The sequence below is a fragment of the Dipodomys merriami genome, unplaced genomic scaffold (assembly GCF_024711535.1).
Source record: "Dipodomys merriami isolate MVZ:Mamm:240054 unplaced genomic scaffold, mDipMer1.0.p SCAF_4, whole genome shotgun sequence".
Taxonomy (NCBI): domain Eukaryota; kingdom Metazoa; phylum Chordata; class Mammalia; order Rodentia; family Heteromyidae; genus Dipodomys; species Dipodomys merriami.
The window spans coordinates 12,640,611-12,658,919 of record NW_027205603.1 but is presented as its reverse complement, the minus strand read 5'-3'; the positions used below and the strand labels follow the sequence as shown (position 1 = coordinate 12,658,919).

Sequence of the window (18,309 nt, the reverse complement as noted above, 5' to 3'; positions counted from 1 at the left end):
GTTATCATTCTGAACTTGGACACTCTCTACTTTCAGCAGAGAGCTTACTGTTTTCTGTATTTGTATTTAGTCCCATCATTAAACTTTACCTCTAGTGTTCTACCTAACTTGGATATGATGTACCCGAGTCTTCATTTGAACACTTGGCCATGGGTAAGGAGTTTTTCTCCACTCACATGACAACTCAAATTCAATCCATTATCCAAACAGTCTTCAATAATAATCTCTTTTGCCTCTTCAGAGACTTGGTGTTTAAGAAAAACATGAAACTCAATTAAAATCACTGAGTAAGTGACAACATCGAATAACAATAGATATAAAATATTTCAGCAGATACCGAAGATAATACAAGAATATCACAAGCATGAAGAGGCTAATCAAAGAGTAACAGAGGAATTTTGTGAGTGAGAGGAGAAATGGCAAAGATTAATGGGGCATTCTTGGAATCTACAAACAGACAACTGGAGGAATACAGGGGGAGGCCACAAATGGAATGCTGAATGAAGATCAACAGAAGGAAAGGAAGTCCAATGAAATTATAACCAATCAACTAAGGAATCTAAGAATGAATACTGAAAACCAAATTAAGGAAGTAAAGCAGTCCATACAAGATCTAAAACAAAGCTCCAACAAAGAATTTGAGGCCATCAATCTGACCAATTAAAAAGTAAGGAAATAAAAAACAAAATAGAATGTCTTGATAGGTTAGTCCATGCAGAAGATCGAATCTCTGGTATTGAAGACAGCCTAGATATTATGCAGAAAGAACAGACAAGTATTCAAGACAAATCCAAGAAATATGGTAGATCTATTTAACATGTAGAAGACATCATCAGACAGCCTAATTTGAGACTAATGGGAGTAGAGGAGCATCTAGAGACAGAAGTTAATAGTCTAGGAATTTTATTTAATAGGATCCCTACAGAGAACTTCCCAAACATGCAAAAAGATAGGCCTATGCAGATATAAGAATCCTTTAGAACCCCAAATTGACAAGACCACGACAGGACATCCCACAGTCACATTGTAATATCTACTGGATCAATTCAGACCCAGGAAACGATCCTTAAAGCTTTCAAGGAGAAAAGGTTAATCACCTATAAAGAAAAACCAGGGGCTGGGAAGGTGGCTCAGTGGTAGAATGCTTGCCTTGCAAGCATGAGGCCCTGGGTTCAACTCCTCAGCACCATATAAGAAAAAAGAAAAAAGCCAGAAGTGGTACTGTGGCTCAAGTGGTAGAGTGATAGCCTTGAGCTGAGGAGCTGAGGGACAGCACCCAGGACCACAGTTCAGGCACCATGACCAGACTTAAAAAAGAAAAAAGAAAAAAATTAAAAAAAGAGAAACCAATCAGAATAACTTCAGATTTCTCAGCAGAGACAATTAAAGCAATAAGAGCCTAGAATGATGTATGCCATGCTCTAAAGACAAACAACTATCAACCAAAAACACTGTACCCAGCTAAACTGTCCTTCATAATAGAAGGTCAAATAAAAACCTTCTACAGAAAAGAATGATCTCCACCAAACCAGCTCTACAAAAGATACTTAAAGATGTCCTACACATACAAAAGCAACAAGAGCACAATAAAGGTCAAACAAACAAACAAAGAAACAGCTCCCAGAGAATCCAAGAATCATAGGAAGAACCAGGTTGGCACAGCTGCATGAAGGTGGATAACATGGCAGGAACTACCAAACACCTCTCAGGCTTAACTCTCAATATTAAGGGACTTAATTCTCCATTTAACAAATAGACTGTCTAGTTGGATCAAAAAGCAAGATCCTTCTATCTGCTGCCTTCAAGACGCACACCTTGCCCACAAAAACAAACACATTTTGAAAGTGAAAGGTGGGAATAAAATCGACTGAGCAAACACCTCTATGAACAGGTTCGAGTTGCAATCCTAATATCAGATAAAATAGACATAAAATTAAAATTTGCAAGAAGTAAAGAAGGTCATTGCATACTAATCAAGGGATCTCTCCCTCAGGAGGATATTACAATTCTAAATATCTATTCACCAAATACAGAGCACCCAAATTTATCCAAGACACACTGCTTTTCCTAAAATCACACATAGACCCAAAGACATTAATTATTAGGGAATTTAACACATCACTATCCCTGCTGCATAGATCAACCCAGCAAAAACTCAACAGAGTAACCTCAGACCTAAACAACTGCATACATAAACTGGACCTCACAGACATCCACCAAATACATGTTCCTCTCAGCAGCACATGGAACATTCTCCAAAATAGACCACATTTTAGGTCAAAAAGCAAATTTGTCCAAATTCAGAAACATTGAAATTATGCCCTGCATTCTCTCAGACCACAAGGGAATAAAATTAGAATTCAACACCAAAAGCCACCAAAGAAAATCCTGTAACACATGGAGGCTGAACAACACGCTGTTGAACCCCCTGTGGGTCATAGAAGAGACTAGAAAGGAAATTCAAATGTTCATGATATTCAACAAAAATGGACACACCAATTACCAGCTCTTCTGGGACACAGCAAAGGCAGTACTCAGAGGCAAGTTTATAGCTCTGAGTTCCTACATCAACAAATTAGAGACATCTGAACATCCTTGAAAAAGAGCAACAAGCTAAACCCCAATCCAGTAGACAGAAATAATACTTAAAATTAAATCAGAATTAAATGAATTTAATACTTGATAAGAAATGTACTCATTATCTTGCCCATGTAATTGTAACCCCTCTGTACAGTATTTTCACAATATAAACAAGAAAAAAAATAAAATTAAAATAAATAAAATTTAAAAAACATAGAAAGAATCAACAAAATGAAGAGTTGGTTCTTTAAAAAAATTAACAAAATTGATAGACCCTTAGCAAATCTTATTAGAAAAAGAAGGGAACACACCCAATAAACTAACTCAGAGATGAGACTGGTAACATCACCACAGAAAAAAACCAAGATTCAGAACCTTATAAGGGAATAGCTCTCAAACCTTTATGCTAATAAGCTTGAGAATCTGGAACAAAGGGACAAATTTCTAGCAAATATTGACATGTCAAAACTAAATCAAGATTAGTTAAACCAACTTAACAGACCTATATCAAACTTCAAAATAGAGCCAGTAATAAGAGACCTCCCACCCAAGAAAAGCCCAGGACCAGATAGATTTTACAGCTGAATTCTACAAGGCCTTCAAAGCAGAACTCACACCCATACTCCTCCAACTCTTCAATGAAATTGAAAGTTAAAGTTCACTACCAAACACCTTCTATGAAGCCATCCTAACCCTCATCCCAAAAACCAGGCAGGGACTCATCAAAGAAAGAGAACTATAGAGCCATTTCTTTGATGAACATCGATGTAAAACTTCTCAGCTAAATTGTGGCCACTCATCAAAAAAAATCATACATCATGATCAAACGGGATATATTCAGGATGCAAAGCGGGTTCAATATATGCAAATCTATTAATACAATTAAGCACATCAACAAGAGCAAGGATAAAAACTACATGTTTCGCTCAATAGATGCAGAAAAAAGCATTTGATAAGATCCAACACTCCTTTATGATGAAAGCTCTGGAAAAACTAGGAATCCATGGAACATTCCTCAATACAATAAAGGCTGTGTATGACAGCATTATACTAAATGGCACAAAGCTAAAGCCATTTCCTCTAAATTCAGGAACAAGACAAGGATGTCTACTCTCTCGACTTCTCTTTAATTTAGTATTAGAATGCATAGCAAGAGCATTAAGTTAAGATGCAACACATAAAATAGGGAAAGAAGAAGTGAAACTCTCCCTCTTTGCAGATGACAGGATCTTGTATTTAAAGAACCCCATGGACTCCACTCCCAAGTTACTCGAACTGATTCAAAATTTGGTAAAGTAGCATGACACAAAATTAACCCTCAAAAATCAGTGGCTTTCCCATATGCCAGTAATGAGAAGAGTGCGGTTGAAATCAGGAAAGCAACTCCTTGTGTAATAGCCCCACAAATATAAAATACTTGGAGTTAACTAAACAAGTGAAAGACCTCTATGATGAAAACTTTAAAAACCTGAAAAAGGAAATTAAACCAGAACTAAAGAAATGGAAAAACCTCCAGGGCTGCTGGATTGGGAAGATTAACATCGTGAAAATGGCAATACTTCCAAAGACTATCGACAAATTCAATGCAATACCTATCAATATCTTAACCTCATTCTTCAAGGAAATAGAAGAAGCAGTCCAAACATTTATATGGAATAGCAAAAACAATCCTTAGCCGAAAGAACAGGGCTGGAAGAATATGAATACCAAACTGCAAACTCTACTACAAAGCCATAATCAAAACAGCTTGGTACTGGCCCAAGAACAGACCTCAGGACCAATGGAATAGAACTAAAGACCCAAAAATGAATCCACAGACCTATAGCCACCTAATCTTTGATAAGGGAGCTAAAAAAATAGAATGGAAGAAAGACAGCCTCTTCAGTAAATGGTACTGGCAAAATTGGTTAAACACCTGTCGAAAACTTAAGCTCTAACCCAATATATCACCCTGCACCAGAATCAACTCCAAATAGATCAAAGATCTCGAAGTCAAAGGAGACACTCATAAAACATTACAGGAAGGAATAGGAGAAACTCTAGGTCTCCTTGGCACAGGCCAAATTTCTTAATAAAGATCCAGAAACACCCCAAATCAAAGAAAGGTTGGGCAAATGGGATTGCATGAAGCTGCAGAGCTTCTGCAGGGCAAAGGACATAAGAAGCAAGATCAATAGAAATCCCACAGACTGGGAGAAGATCTTAACTATCCATACAATGGACAAGGGTCTCTTGTCTAAAATACACTTAGAACTCAAAAAATTAAATCCCCCAACAACAAATCCTCAAAGAAACAACTGCCCAATAAATAAGTGGGCTAAAGATTTAAAGAGAAACTTCTCTGAAGAGGAAAGAAGGATGGCCAATAGACACATGAAGAAATGCTCAACCTCCTTTGCCATTAAAGAAATGCAAATCCAAACAACATTAAGATACCACCTCATCCCAGTTAGAATGGCTAAAATCAAGAACTCTGATAACAACAGATGCTGGAGGGCATATAGACAGAAGGGAACCTTACTGCATTGTTGGTGGGAGTGTAAACTTGTTCAACCACTTTGGAAAGTAGTTTGGAGGTTCCTCAAAAGACTCCACATAGAGCTCCCCTATGACCCAGCAATCCCACTTTTGGGCATTTACCCAAATGTTCACAAACAAGACCACACTAAAGCTCCCAGTACCACTATGTTTATTGCAGCATTGTTTACTATAGATAAGATATGGAACCAACCCAGATGCCCCTCAGTAGATGAATGGATCAAGAAAATTGGTATATATACACAATGGAATACTATGCCTCCATCAGAAAGATTGGCATTGCCCCATTTGTTAGGAAATGGAAAAGCTTGGAAAAAATTAAATTAAGTGAAGTAAGTCAGGCCCAAAGAAACATAGGTCCCATGGTTTCCCTTATTTGCAATATCTAGTATATGTCTGAGTCAAGCAGAAAAGGTCAGATAAGGTGATGTTAGGGAAATGAACCCTAAGATATGTATTCAAATATTTTTTTCTTCCATGCGATTTTTTCTAACACATTTGTAAGATTATTTCTTTGTTGCTTTGTATGTCCCTCCCCTACAGTATAACCCCTGCTTTCACTGTATTTGATGTGGGTATAATTTGTGGAGGGGAAGGGGAAAAACAAGCCCTTTAAATAGGGATACAGGTGGACCTACTGCAACAATGAGATGCACAAGTCCTTATGTTGAAAATGAAATTTACAACTTTTGTGAGTGGGAGGGGAGAATTGGGTGGGGGGGCGGGGGGAGGATTGGAAGGATGGTAAGGGGAAACAAAGGAGTAGGCTACAATGCTTGATAAAAAAAATGTACTCATTATCTTGTCCTTGTAATTGTAAACCCTCTGTACAGTATTTTCACAATAAAAAAATAAGTAAATAAAAAAACAAGGAAATGCAAAATAGAACCATAATAACTTGCAGAATAAAAATCATGGACTTAATTTATCCAAATGACAACAAACATGACCACACTAAAGCCACAAGTACAACCACGTTCACTTCAGTATTACTTACCCATAGCTAAGACATGGAATCAACTCAGAGGCCCCTCAGTGGATGAAATTATCGAGAAAACAATGGAATTCTATGCTTCCATCAGAAAGAATAACATTGCCCCATTCGTAAGTAAATGAAAAGACTTTGGAAAAATATATTAAGAGAAGTAAGCCAGACCCAAAGAAACACAGATTGCATGGTTTCCCTCATTTGTAATACCTAGGATATGAATATAAATCTACAAGTAAATCCAAAGGATAGTAGAAGACAAATAAATACACTTGGGCATGATGAATTAAATAGCACTCCAAACATTTGCACGGTGAAAACAAAGGAGGATATTCTTTTTTTATGGTTTTTTATTTTTTTATTTTTTATTGTGAACATAGTGTACAGAGGGGTTATAATTATATGGGCAAGATAATGAGTACATTTCCTATAAAGCATTGTAGCCTCCTCCTTTGTTTACCATTCACATCCCTTCCCAGCCTGGCCCCTCACTCCTACCTGCCCCCCACCAAAGTTGTAAAGTTCGTTTTCGACATGACAATTTGTATTTCTCATTGCTGCAACAGGTCCACCTGTACAAAGGAGGATATTCTTATGATAAGATCGTGATGGCTCAACAGTTATGTGCATATGACCATGTAAAATAATGCATATCCAAATGGGCTGCAAGAAGTGGAAACAAGAGATGTTTTACTGCTTTATGTGCAGTTATGTTTTTCTTTCCCCTTTTCCTTTGGTTTCTTCCCAGTTGTCACTGTTTTTCATTTTTGTATCCTTTGTCTTGTATATAAGTTTATCTTACTTGGGGAGTGAAAGAGGAATGACAAAAATGTGGGACAAAGGGTGAACCAATTCAGTAGATATATTTGTTGAAACGATATTGAAAATGCAGTATACAATTTGGGGGCAGAGGGTTCAGGAGTGGGAAAAGTGGGAGAAAATGAGGGAGGAAGTAAAACTGTTCAAAAAGAAATGTACTCATTACCTGACATGTAACTGTAACCTCTTTGGCCATCCCCTTTATAATAAAACTTAAATTAAAAAACTTCACTGCCCTCAATGAAGAAACGATGATGTCAAATGGCACAGGGATATGCTGTGCATGGATGAATTAATTCTAAAACAAAATTCTCATTGCTCTTCCAATCCTAATTCATTATGGCTATTATCTTTTCTATTGTAAATTAGAAGAAAAAATTTTCAAGAGCACTGGGATTCTCATGGGACTAAGAAATACCACAAACAACCATTTGATCCAGAAATGTGTTCAGAGGATTCACGTGAAGAGGAATAAACAGGAATCCTGATGGTAACAACACCCTTATTACCTGCAAATTCTCTTTCATCTCCTGTTCTTTGAAACTCTGAGACAGGGTCACAACCCCTCGTTGCACCTGGTAGCGAATAGCAATCAGAGCTGCACTTCTATTATACTTTTTTGCCAAGGCACCCAGAACTGGATCATTCAAGAGTACTGGGGAGCTCTGGTCCACCCTGGAAGGAGATACAGAAGTGCTGAACTCCAGAGGCTGAGTATTCAGTTTTGTTAGGAGACTTCCAGAATACATTTGAGTGCCCATTTTAGACCAGAAGTACTAGCTTAGCAAAAGGAGTATATTTAAATACAAATTTTCCCCTGAGCCAGTTCAGAATGTACTTTAAAGAGCTGAGATTAAGCTGTGCTCTGGTGGCTCAGGCCTGTAATCCTAGCTACTCAGGAGGCTAACATCTGAAGGTCTTGGTCTGAAGCCAATCCAGGCAGGAAAGCCCATGAGACTCTTTTTTTTGGATGGAGAGAGGAGAGGATCCATTCGTGGGGTCTGAACTCTGGGCCTGGGTGCTGCCCCTCAGCTTTTCAGATCAAGGCTAGTGCTCTACCACTTGAGCCACCTTCCCAGCCCCTGCCCCCATGAGACTGTTATTTCCAATTAAGCACCAGAAAACCAGAAGTGAAGCTGTGACAGCACCCAGACCCTGAGTTCAAGCCCCAAAACCCATATAACAGGAAAGTAGAGCCTATGGGACTGAAGATACCTCTTCTACAGTAACATTCTAAGCAAACTCTCTGCTGGATTTACTACCATCATTTGTATCTTTGAGTTCCCAGAGCATCATAGGCCACCAGAACAATATTCTTTGACTTCCAGAAATCCAGCAGCTTTCCCTGGTTGAGATATGGATGGCACTCTCCCTACACACGAATAAGACACAATGCTATCACATTATGTCTGAACCCAGTGTTGACATAAAGGAGAAATTTAAAAAAATTAAACAAAGCTGAACAATGAGAATACATAGAACATAAATCTGAGTTAAAATGACCAAGATGAAGTGATTTTCTTGTTATAGGAATCAATTTTATATCTCTATTACCAGAGTTTGTTTTTTAAAGTAATTTTCTTGAGTAACTCAGTATTGTGGGCCACATTATCAATACTAAACACAATTTCCTCTTTGTAACCAGGCAATTTCTTATCATATCAAAGATATAAGAAATTCTAGTCATGAAACAAACCAAAGGAAATGCCTCTACAACACTTGCAAGAAATTTGAATTTGGTGAGTGATTCACAATAACAAGTCTGAGGACCAAAACAAGAGCTCAGCGGAATTCTTCTGGTGACATTTAGCCAAGGTTATACGTTAGAAACAGTAATGAGTAAAATCCATGCTACCAATACAGTTAATAAATATTCATGAGACTATAAAAATAGATCTAAAGCAACAAAAAGAAGGGACAAAATATTTCCCCTTGCTGTGGAAAATAATCAATTCCTTATCAGAGCATTGGATCAAATCCTTATCAGAGCATTGTTTTGAAGAGGAAAGTTAATCAGGATCCTTCTGTCCCAGGAATAATGGTAGTTTATCCTGGTGAGGAGTAAAAGCTTTTGTATTCTAAGATAAATACACAGAATAATTAAAACAAAATAACCACAAATCTCCAAACTATAATTTTCCAAACAATCATTGATGGAAACTCAAGAATTGTGTGAACATTGTCCTTTAGATGGAAGGTTTGACTAAAAAGCAAAGACTATTAAAATATTTATAACATGATTGCAATATGGGAAATCATGCATTTACAAAGAGCTGTGGCCAGGAATACTCCAACCAAGTGATTAAAATAAACATCTTTACTATTTCAAGAATGGCATGCTCCCTAGTATGGTTCTATTTGAAAAAATACAGCACACTATCAACTTTCATACCTACTTGACAGAAATTGACACACAAAAAAAAGTAATTCTGTAAGACAAGAGGGTTTGGTGAGTATTTCAGGTTAAAAGAGTGTTAGAATTGTGACAGGCAGGAGAGAGCATGTGGAAAAAAATTGGAGCCTCGCAAAAGAAAAGAACTGTGGGAAATTTGAATACATACTGGATTTAGATGTTGAGATGAAATAACCATGAATATCTTGGGGTAGAATAATGGAGTTTATGTGAGGGAACTCTTTATTTCTAGGACATATATACATGAAGACCGCCTATATGGAAGAATTATTTCTACTATTTCCTCCAAACAGATTCAGCAAAATACTACTGATTTGGTTGTAGACTCACCAGCATATTAATTTTGATACAGGATTGAGAACATGAATATTTTGTATCAAGCTATCAGTTATTCTAAATGTTAGATATTAGATACATTTGGTGGCAAATATTAGAGAAGTCTAATATACCTATGTTAACATTCTAATATTTTTGGAAATTCATAGTGGGTCAATAAGTATATAAAGACTGAAGGGATATTTTTATTTTTAAATCAAAGATGCTCACTTATGAGTAGAAAGATTCAAAAAGAAAATTACCTACAGAACCAGACAGAGAAGACATATTCTTGAAAAATCTGAGGTCAGAAAGCAAACAGATGCTAAATGATTTTCAGACATTGAGTCAACTCTGTGTTCTGCTTTAAGTTCCTCAGAGTGCATTTCTTCTACTTTTAGTGTCACTTTAAACAGATGGCATGAGCAGTCTAACATGGACAGCCTTCACAGGTTTCACTTTCTTTTCAATGTAGGTGTACCAATATCCATGTAAGCCAAGATGAAGACAGAAGCATTGAAAGTCCACGCACGCCCATATCAATGTCTATCAATAGTTCACTGTATCTTTATTATCAGCCCAATCTTCTCAGACAATATTAGACTTATCCCATCAATTGTAATCCAGTATTGTAGTCCAATATTTTACCATTCTTTCAAACTCAATTGTACTTAACAAATGCTTCATTCTAGATGTAGGTCCAGATTCTGCATCCACTAGACATTAATGTGTGCTCTCATTTAAACAAAAACTTAATAGTCAGAGACACCATTGAGAGACTTCTAAATTCTCTGAGACAAAGACAATGGTGTTAGAATTTTTCCTTCCAGTCAAATGAGTTTAACTGAAAATCAAAAATTTTAAAAAAAACTTATACTAATAAAGAAATATGAAAATGAAATAAAAGGAGAAGAGGCTAAGACAGCTCACCTGATTGCAGACAGGTTTGTGCTTGAGACCTGGCTTGTTCAGGATCTGCTCCAGCTGCCTGTGATTGAAGTTGGACACTCCGATGGATTTGGCCAACCCTGCATCCTTACACTTTCCATGGCCTGCAGAGCAAGTGGAAGTGAAGACATGCATCAACAAAAATGTGAGATGGAACTGTTCAAAAGAATACAGTCAAGACTGGGAAGGTGGATCACAGGTAGAGTGCTTGCCTTGCATGCAGGAAGCCCTGGGTTTGATTCTCAACACCACATAAACAGAAAAAGCCAGAAGTGGTGCTCAGTGTTAGAGAAACTGAGGTTACCTTGGCTCTGTGTTTGATTTCCCAGTGTTGCCAAAAAATTCAAAATAAAAACAAAACAAAACAAAACCAGAACTCCACTACCTACTGGTTAGAAATGACAATTAAACTCATTAGAATTGATTTGCAGAGGAGAAACTGATAAAGATAATAACAAAAGATGTAATGGCAGCCAGAAAAGGAATCTCTGGTCCTTATTGTAGAATTGAAGACATTACTACATAAGAAGACAAAGATGTCTACTCCTATTGCCTTCGATTCTGCTTCTCTCCATTTTTCTCTATAGTTTTCTATCAATGCATTCATCCACTGCTCCAGCATAACATCCTCATAAACCTAATGATTGTCCACAGCCAACATAATGTACCCCATTCTCTGACCTAGACATACCACCCAGCTCTCCTCTTCTAGCTTCCTCTGTTGCCGTTCTTTCAAATACTCACTCACCTCCCACGTAGCACAGAAGTCCACTGTGTCGAATATTGCCTTCCCATGTTCATCATTTGGAAAAAGGTCAACCCCTTGCTAGAAAAGAAGCAGGCAACAATGTTGGATAAGACATTTTCTCATTACCTTGATCATGTAACTGTAAGCCTCTGTACAATATTTTCACAATAAAAAACTTATTTTTAAAAAAGAAGTAATTACATCAGCCTCATTAATCACATATTTGTTACCCATGCAATACTTATCCATGTATGAGAGGGAATGAGTCACTGAACATTCAAGAAAGCGAGTAGAACCTCACTCACTCCCCATACTGAGCTCTACCAAGTGGCTTGTGTACTAAGTTCTTAGAAATATTTTTGGGTGAATGAGTTACTCTATTCTCTAATTTTGATTATGTATAGCGCATTATTATTATTATTTTGGGGGAGTCCGGTCATGGGGCCTGAACGCTGGGCCTAGGCACTGTCCCTCAGCTCTTCAGCTCTACAATTGGAGCCACAGTGCCACTTCCTACATTTTTCTTTTTGCTTCTGTGGTGCTGAGGAATCAAACCCAGTGCCTCAGGCATGCAAGGCAAGCGCTCCACCACTGAGCCACCTTCACAGCCCCTGTATACAGTATTATTAAATAATCCTTCCACCCGACCTTCTGAAATCTCCTACTTTGCTCAGGTAACTTTGCTTATTACTACAGTTTCTTCTAACCTAAAATGTGCAAGATTCTCTGGAAAGGACCATCAACAACAATGGACATCCATCTTGAACCTGCCTTAACTATGAAGATTCTTTACCTACTGGAACCAAAGATGGCTAAAGTAGGCTGCATGCAAGTCGGCCTTTGATCATGGGAGTTGTGGAGAAGCTACTGATCGCTAATGACCATGAAACTTAAACTGTTTCAAAGCCACATTTACCACTAATAGACAAAGCTGAGAAACAATAAAGAAACCTCTAGTAATGGTAGGGGAAAATGTTGTATAAGCCCAGTCATTACTAGCTGTTATCTGCAATCTCTAAATATAGGCCACACTTGAAGTTTCTATCTCTAAATCCCGTAATGTTGGTCTAATTTATTTGCATAGTTGGAAAAACATACAAATAAACTTTATTTCAGTTCCTGACAGAAGCTTAACTCACCCATTTGTGGAAATTATGCTCATACCCACCAAGTTTATCATACATTGCCTACCTTCATAGGCACTGGATAATGCATGAGATAGTGGTCAACATAGTCCATTTTGAGGTTTGCCAGTGATCTTTCCAAGCTAGGCTGGACCAGATCTGGATGAAAGAAAGTACACCAAAGCTACAGAAATTGAAGAATAGAAGTTGTGTTTGATTAATAAATGATCCAAAGAGGACATTATATCTTATAAGATTGGCATGTCTGTACTGGAAAGAAACAGATGTTGGAAAACACACCCTTCATATTTCGATTTCCTTCTATTTGCCCTGTCAAAGTGCGTTCCATCATATTGGGTTATTGTTCATCAATTTATAGAAATTGGAAATACATTTTAAAAGGGATAATTTTTAATCAAGTAATAATGACTTCAAATCTCTGAATTACTTTGCATGCATATTATAAATTTATTATTGCTCTACGTCTTTCATTCATTAATGCATGAACAACTAACATCTTTATATTTACATGGCTGGAGGGACACATTTTGAACATTTCAACATGTTAAACAAATCAGTACATTTTAACTGAAAATCGTTTACTATCCAGATAATACCAATTCTCTGATTTTTATGAGTGTTAAAAACTGATCTTCTAAATGTAGAAAATGTAGAAAATGTAGAAAATAAGCAAGGGGAGAAGGGAAGTCATAATTTTGGCATAGTCTATATCACCTCTGAGCCCATTCTAAATAATGGTGCTTTGAGTTAAGGACATACACATAAAGGCATTTTAATGTTATAAATTTGTATACAATCACTAAGTAGTCATTATATTTGTAAACTGCTTTGTGTGTGTGTGTGTGTGTGTGTGTGTGTGTGTGTGTGTGTGTGTGTGTGTGTGCGTATGTGTGTGTATGTGTGAGTGTATCAGTCCTGGGTTTGAATGTAGGACCTGAGCACTGTCTCTGAGCTCCTTTGCTCAAGTTTTATGCATAGCTCCACTTCTGGTTCTTTGGTGGTTAATTGGAGACAAGAGTCTCCCCGTCTTTCCTGCCCAGGCTGGCTTTGAACCATGATCCTCAGCTCTCAGCCTCCTGAGTGGCTAGGATTACAGGTGACTTACTTAATATATATCCTTTATGGAAAATAAGTGAGAATAAAAGGTGCACCAATAAGCACATTTTGCCAACTGATAATTCAATTTCATACATAATTTTCTCTTGTTTACATCACATCATTCATTTGCACACTTATACACTGTAGACACAATACCTTTGAGGTGAGGAATATATCTTCTGTCTTCACAGTGCCCTCTTCAATCTTCTTTCGAATGGCCTGCCCTACCTCCTCTTCCACTTAGTATGTGTAAGCAGTGTCAATATGGCAGAAGGCAGCATCTATAACTAACTTGATAGTCTCCAAAGCCTTACTCTTGGGAACCTCGGGAAGCAACCACAAGTAGTATTTGGAGAAAGAAGTTGTCACTAGATGTCAGAATAAGCCAAGATGATAGTTGACAAGACCAAAGAGATTTGTACTACAAATCATTGTAAGATGGCATATTTGACAAAAGCCTCTTTCCCTGATCCTTGAATTCCCATTTTCTGTGATACTAAATGACACCCAAATGTTGTTTTGGAGGCTACAGATCCAATTACTTACATTAGAAAGAACAGACACTTTTTTACATCTTTTTTTTGCCAGTCATGCAGCCTGAATTCTGGACCTGGGTGCTGTCCCTCAGCTCTTCAGCTGAAGGCTAGTGCTCTACCACGTGAGTCACAGAGCCACTTTTGGGTTTTTGCTGCTTATGTGATGCTGAGGAATGGAACCCAGAACCTCATGCATGCAAGGCAAACACTGTACCACTGAACAATCTTCCCAGCCCCTATTTACATCTTTATTTACTTTTGAACATGGACCACAAAATCAAACTCACATTTTCTGTTTCTTTGTGCTAAACAAGAATTTTACATTCTAAGTCCCTTACAAACCCATCAAATCTTTGTTAACTATTAATATAGTACACACCAGAAACAACTCCTGTTCATATATTATCTGGAATCTCATGTAGAATTCAGCATATTGGAATAATTTTATTATTTCAATAATCCTATTATTATTAATATAAAGAGGTCATAAGTAAAGGACAAAGCATAAGAATGTAAGGAAAATATAGAAGCAATCTGTTGCAAGCTTCTGTGATTCTTCTTCATTGAAACAGGCTGAATTCCCTATAATTCTCCCTTCACAAATATGGGATATCTGTCTGTAATGAAATTTGTTAGAGAACTTTCCAAGATTTTCATATTATATGGAGTCCTCTGATAGGACGTGCCAAATCCATCTCTCAAAAGAAGACAGTGCAAAACTGTACTCCTCGTTTGTATATAAGCCATTTAGGAACACTCATCATCTTTTTCTTTAAATAGCTGCTAAGACATCAAAGTCCCTAGATGCCAACCAGAGCTAGACTGATCATTCAAACTTGGCTAGAGAGCAATGTGTGATCAAACACATTTTTATGTATCCATGACTCCTTTTTTTAACAGATTAAATGCTGATGGAAAAATGTATTCTCAAATAATCTAGATATACAAGTAGGTGTGAGCATAGCTGGAAGATCTGAGAACCAAGTGAATCCCCAGCACTCATACAAGAAGTAGCTAAGACTTGATAGCCCAGTTCTACTGCCAATCATTCTAGAATACTTTTCAACATTTCCCCATAGGATAACTTACTTCTTCAGGCATGTAGGTTCCAAGGCCCAATGAGGGGATGAATGACCATTATTTAGTTTCACACAATGCTCTTTACAACTCATGGCTGGTCAGTTTTCTGACTAAGCTCATGTTGTTCCTTCTGCTTCCTGCACAGGACACTGAATAACATACATCCTAGCTCCTGCCTAATGATTAGTTTGTGTCACTTCCTGTGTAATGTACTACTGGTAGAGAAATTAACAAATATAAAGGAAGAAATGTTTCACAGATAAGAAGAGAGTTGGAATAACTTTATTTTTATACAAGTTAATTTTCGTTATTTTATTCGCATATAATGAATTGTACATAGTAAAGTATTTCATCATGTCATTTCCATTCATGCATAAACTTCAATAAAACTTCAATAAAATTAATTATATATATTACTACCTCCATCTAGACCTACTTTTAACGGATGTATTTTTCCCTTCTTCTGTCACGTGGGCCACTCTTAATGAGCCCTTGGGCCTATTCAGCTCTATCAAGATCCTTCCCTTCCTTTACCTCCGAGTTGACTACTGGACAGAGCCACCATTTCTCACATACATGGATTGCATCCTTTGCTTTCCTAGAAGGAACTTTTGGATTTCTTCTAATTTTTGCTCAATGGAGGAAGAACTAAAATGCATGTTTTTTTCCATACATTCCTTTAATTTCTACTATATCACCTTAGAAGAGATGGCTGAGGGGAAACCTGATTGCCCAGGGTCACATGTCCAAATACAAAGGTGGCCACATCCTATGCAATATAATTCTCAAAATAATGCTGATCAGTTTGGAATCTGAGAGAAAATGACTACCATGGTCTCTTGATCCCTGTCTATGCAATTAAGGCCAACTCAATTTGGGCTATTTATAAAACGTGAGAGAGAAGCTGGGAACCGGTGGCTCATGCCTGTAATTCTAGCTACTCAGGAGGCTGAGATCTGAGGATCACCATCCAAAGCCAGCCCAGGCAGGAAAGTCTGTGAGACTCATATCTCCAATAAACCACCTGGAATCTGTTCATGGTGCTGTGATGCAAGTGGTAGAGCACTCGCTTTGAGGGACAGTGCCCAAGATCAAGTGCCACGATGGACAAAAGAAAAAAAAGTGAGAGAGAAAAAAAAACATGAAAGTGACAAAGACAGGGTTAGGAAGAATCTTTAGGGAAACAACCTTGTGTTTATTTCAGAAAGTGATGACAATGTACAACATTCTTTTCCAGCCTACGGAGCTCAGATTTAGCTGAGTGAAACCACTAAGCAGTACCAATGCAGTGGAACAAATATATCCAAAGATATTTCCAAAGGGCAGAGCCACAAGGCCTCCCAGGGCCCTCTACACACAGGAGCTTCAGGCAGAAGACATCACACAGGCCTCCATTTCAGTATTCATCAGAAAATGGATAATTAGGGTGACCAAGAAGGGTAAAGAGAGAAAGAATGCATACCATATGCTATAGGATCCATATTTAGAGAAGAAATGGTATCTATGTGACTATTATTACATTGAGAGCCAGTACATGTCCTGATCAGGGAAAGAATTTGCTCTTTTAACTTTTATGAACAGGACTTTATAGAGCATGCTTGTACAATATAAGGACTAAACTTTTCCTATTACTCTCTCTTGCTCAGAAAGAACATAATAGAATGCAGAGCCTACCAACCTTGATACATATTCTTTATCTTTGTTGTTTCAATCTTCCAAAGCAAAGAAAAGAAATATAGTCTTTTCACTTCAATTCTCAAAAAGGATGGTAGCTGCTTTAAAGTCCATCCTTTACCATTCCTGCCATTACCACTCCCACCAAATGTTCTCACAAAGGGCAGCCAGAGGCTTTATTGCTTAAAGCCTTGCCAATCTCCTTTTTAAAGGGATATTGCAGTGTGAACTGCTTTTATCCTGTCCTTTGCATTCTAATTACTTGATGATTATGACTTCTTAATGCTTTGACAAACTCTGCACACTTGAACTTTGAGTCAGGATGCCCACTTCCTGATTCCTCTAAGAGTATATGAATTCTTTTTCTTAAAAAACTCTGGTATATGTAATTCTTGCCCCTAAAAAATTGTGCTCCACCTACCTCCCCCCTTTCTTTTATTGACAAGATAATTAAATGCTAGTGCTCTCACACCATTGTGTAAAAATAGGACACTGAAATTCTTTTCATCCCAGATCCACTATTTACTATCAGATGTTAAAGGCTACCCCAAACCCAAAGAAAAGTTCCTTTCCATCTTTTATTCTGTTTCCTACTCCCATCAACTTTTCTGATTTCTCTGTATCTTGCCTTCTAGAAGTCTTCATGAACTATAGAAATAAACTGAGGAACGACTCCAAATGCAATCAACATCCAAGCAAGTGACCTGGCAGGCAGCATTCTTATATTTGAGAGACAGTGATCTTCTGGGAACCAAATAAAAAATACAAGAAAATATGACATGCAATGTAATTGGTCTGTGATTAACTAGTCCAACTCTGATGGAGTTTACATGGCTTAGCTCTATCCTGGAAATAAAAAGACAAACCTGAGAACCAAGTAAGTCCAAAAACTCAGACAAGAAATGGATGTGTTGACAGCACAGATCAACTTCCTCTCATCCTAGGTTATTTTCCTTTGAACCATGCACCAAATGATGACTTACATCTTCAGGTGTGCAGGTGCCAAAGCCCAGCGAAGGGATCAAGTGACCATCATTTAGTGTCATATAGGAGTGTTTGGAGTTTCATTGTTGGTCTGTCTTCTGGCTAAGCACAATCTGTTTCTCTCTTGTAGGGCAGGCAGTAATGCATAACCCCTGTTTGTCAAATGAATAATCAAAAGTTATTCATTGTTGGAAGAGGCAGTGATGTTAAAGTAATATTCTTGATATTCAGATATGGTAGTTCATGCTTGTAATCCCAATATTTGGAGAGTTGAGGCAGATACATTGTGTATTTGAATCCAACCTGCTCTACTTAGGGAATTCTATTCAAAAATTATCAATAGACAAGAACAAGCACATGTGAAATGGAACTGGAATCAATTCCGTTATGGTGTTATATAATTAAAATTAATATTGATGAACTTTTTGCCACCGTAATGCTAA

General features: G+C 37.5%; 1 pseudogene; it reads right to left on the bottom strand.

Moving 5' to 3' along the window:
- Window positions 1-7,332: 7,332 nt before the first annotated feature.
- Window positions 7,333-17,928, bottom strand: LOC138805543 (prostaglandin-E(2) 9-reductase-like; annotated as a pseudogene).
- Window positions 17,929-18,309: the final 381 nt, after the last annotated feature.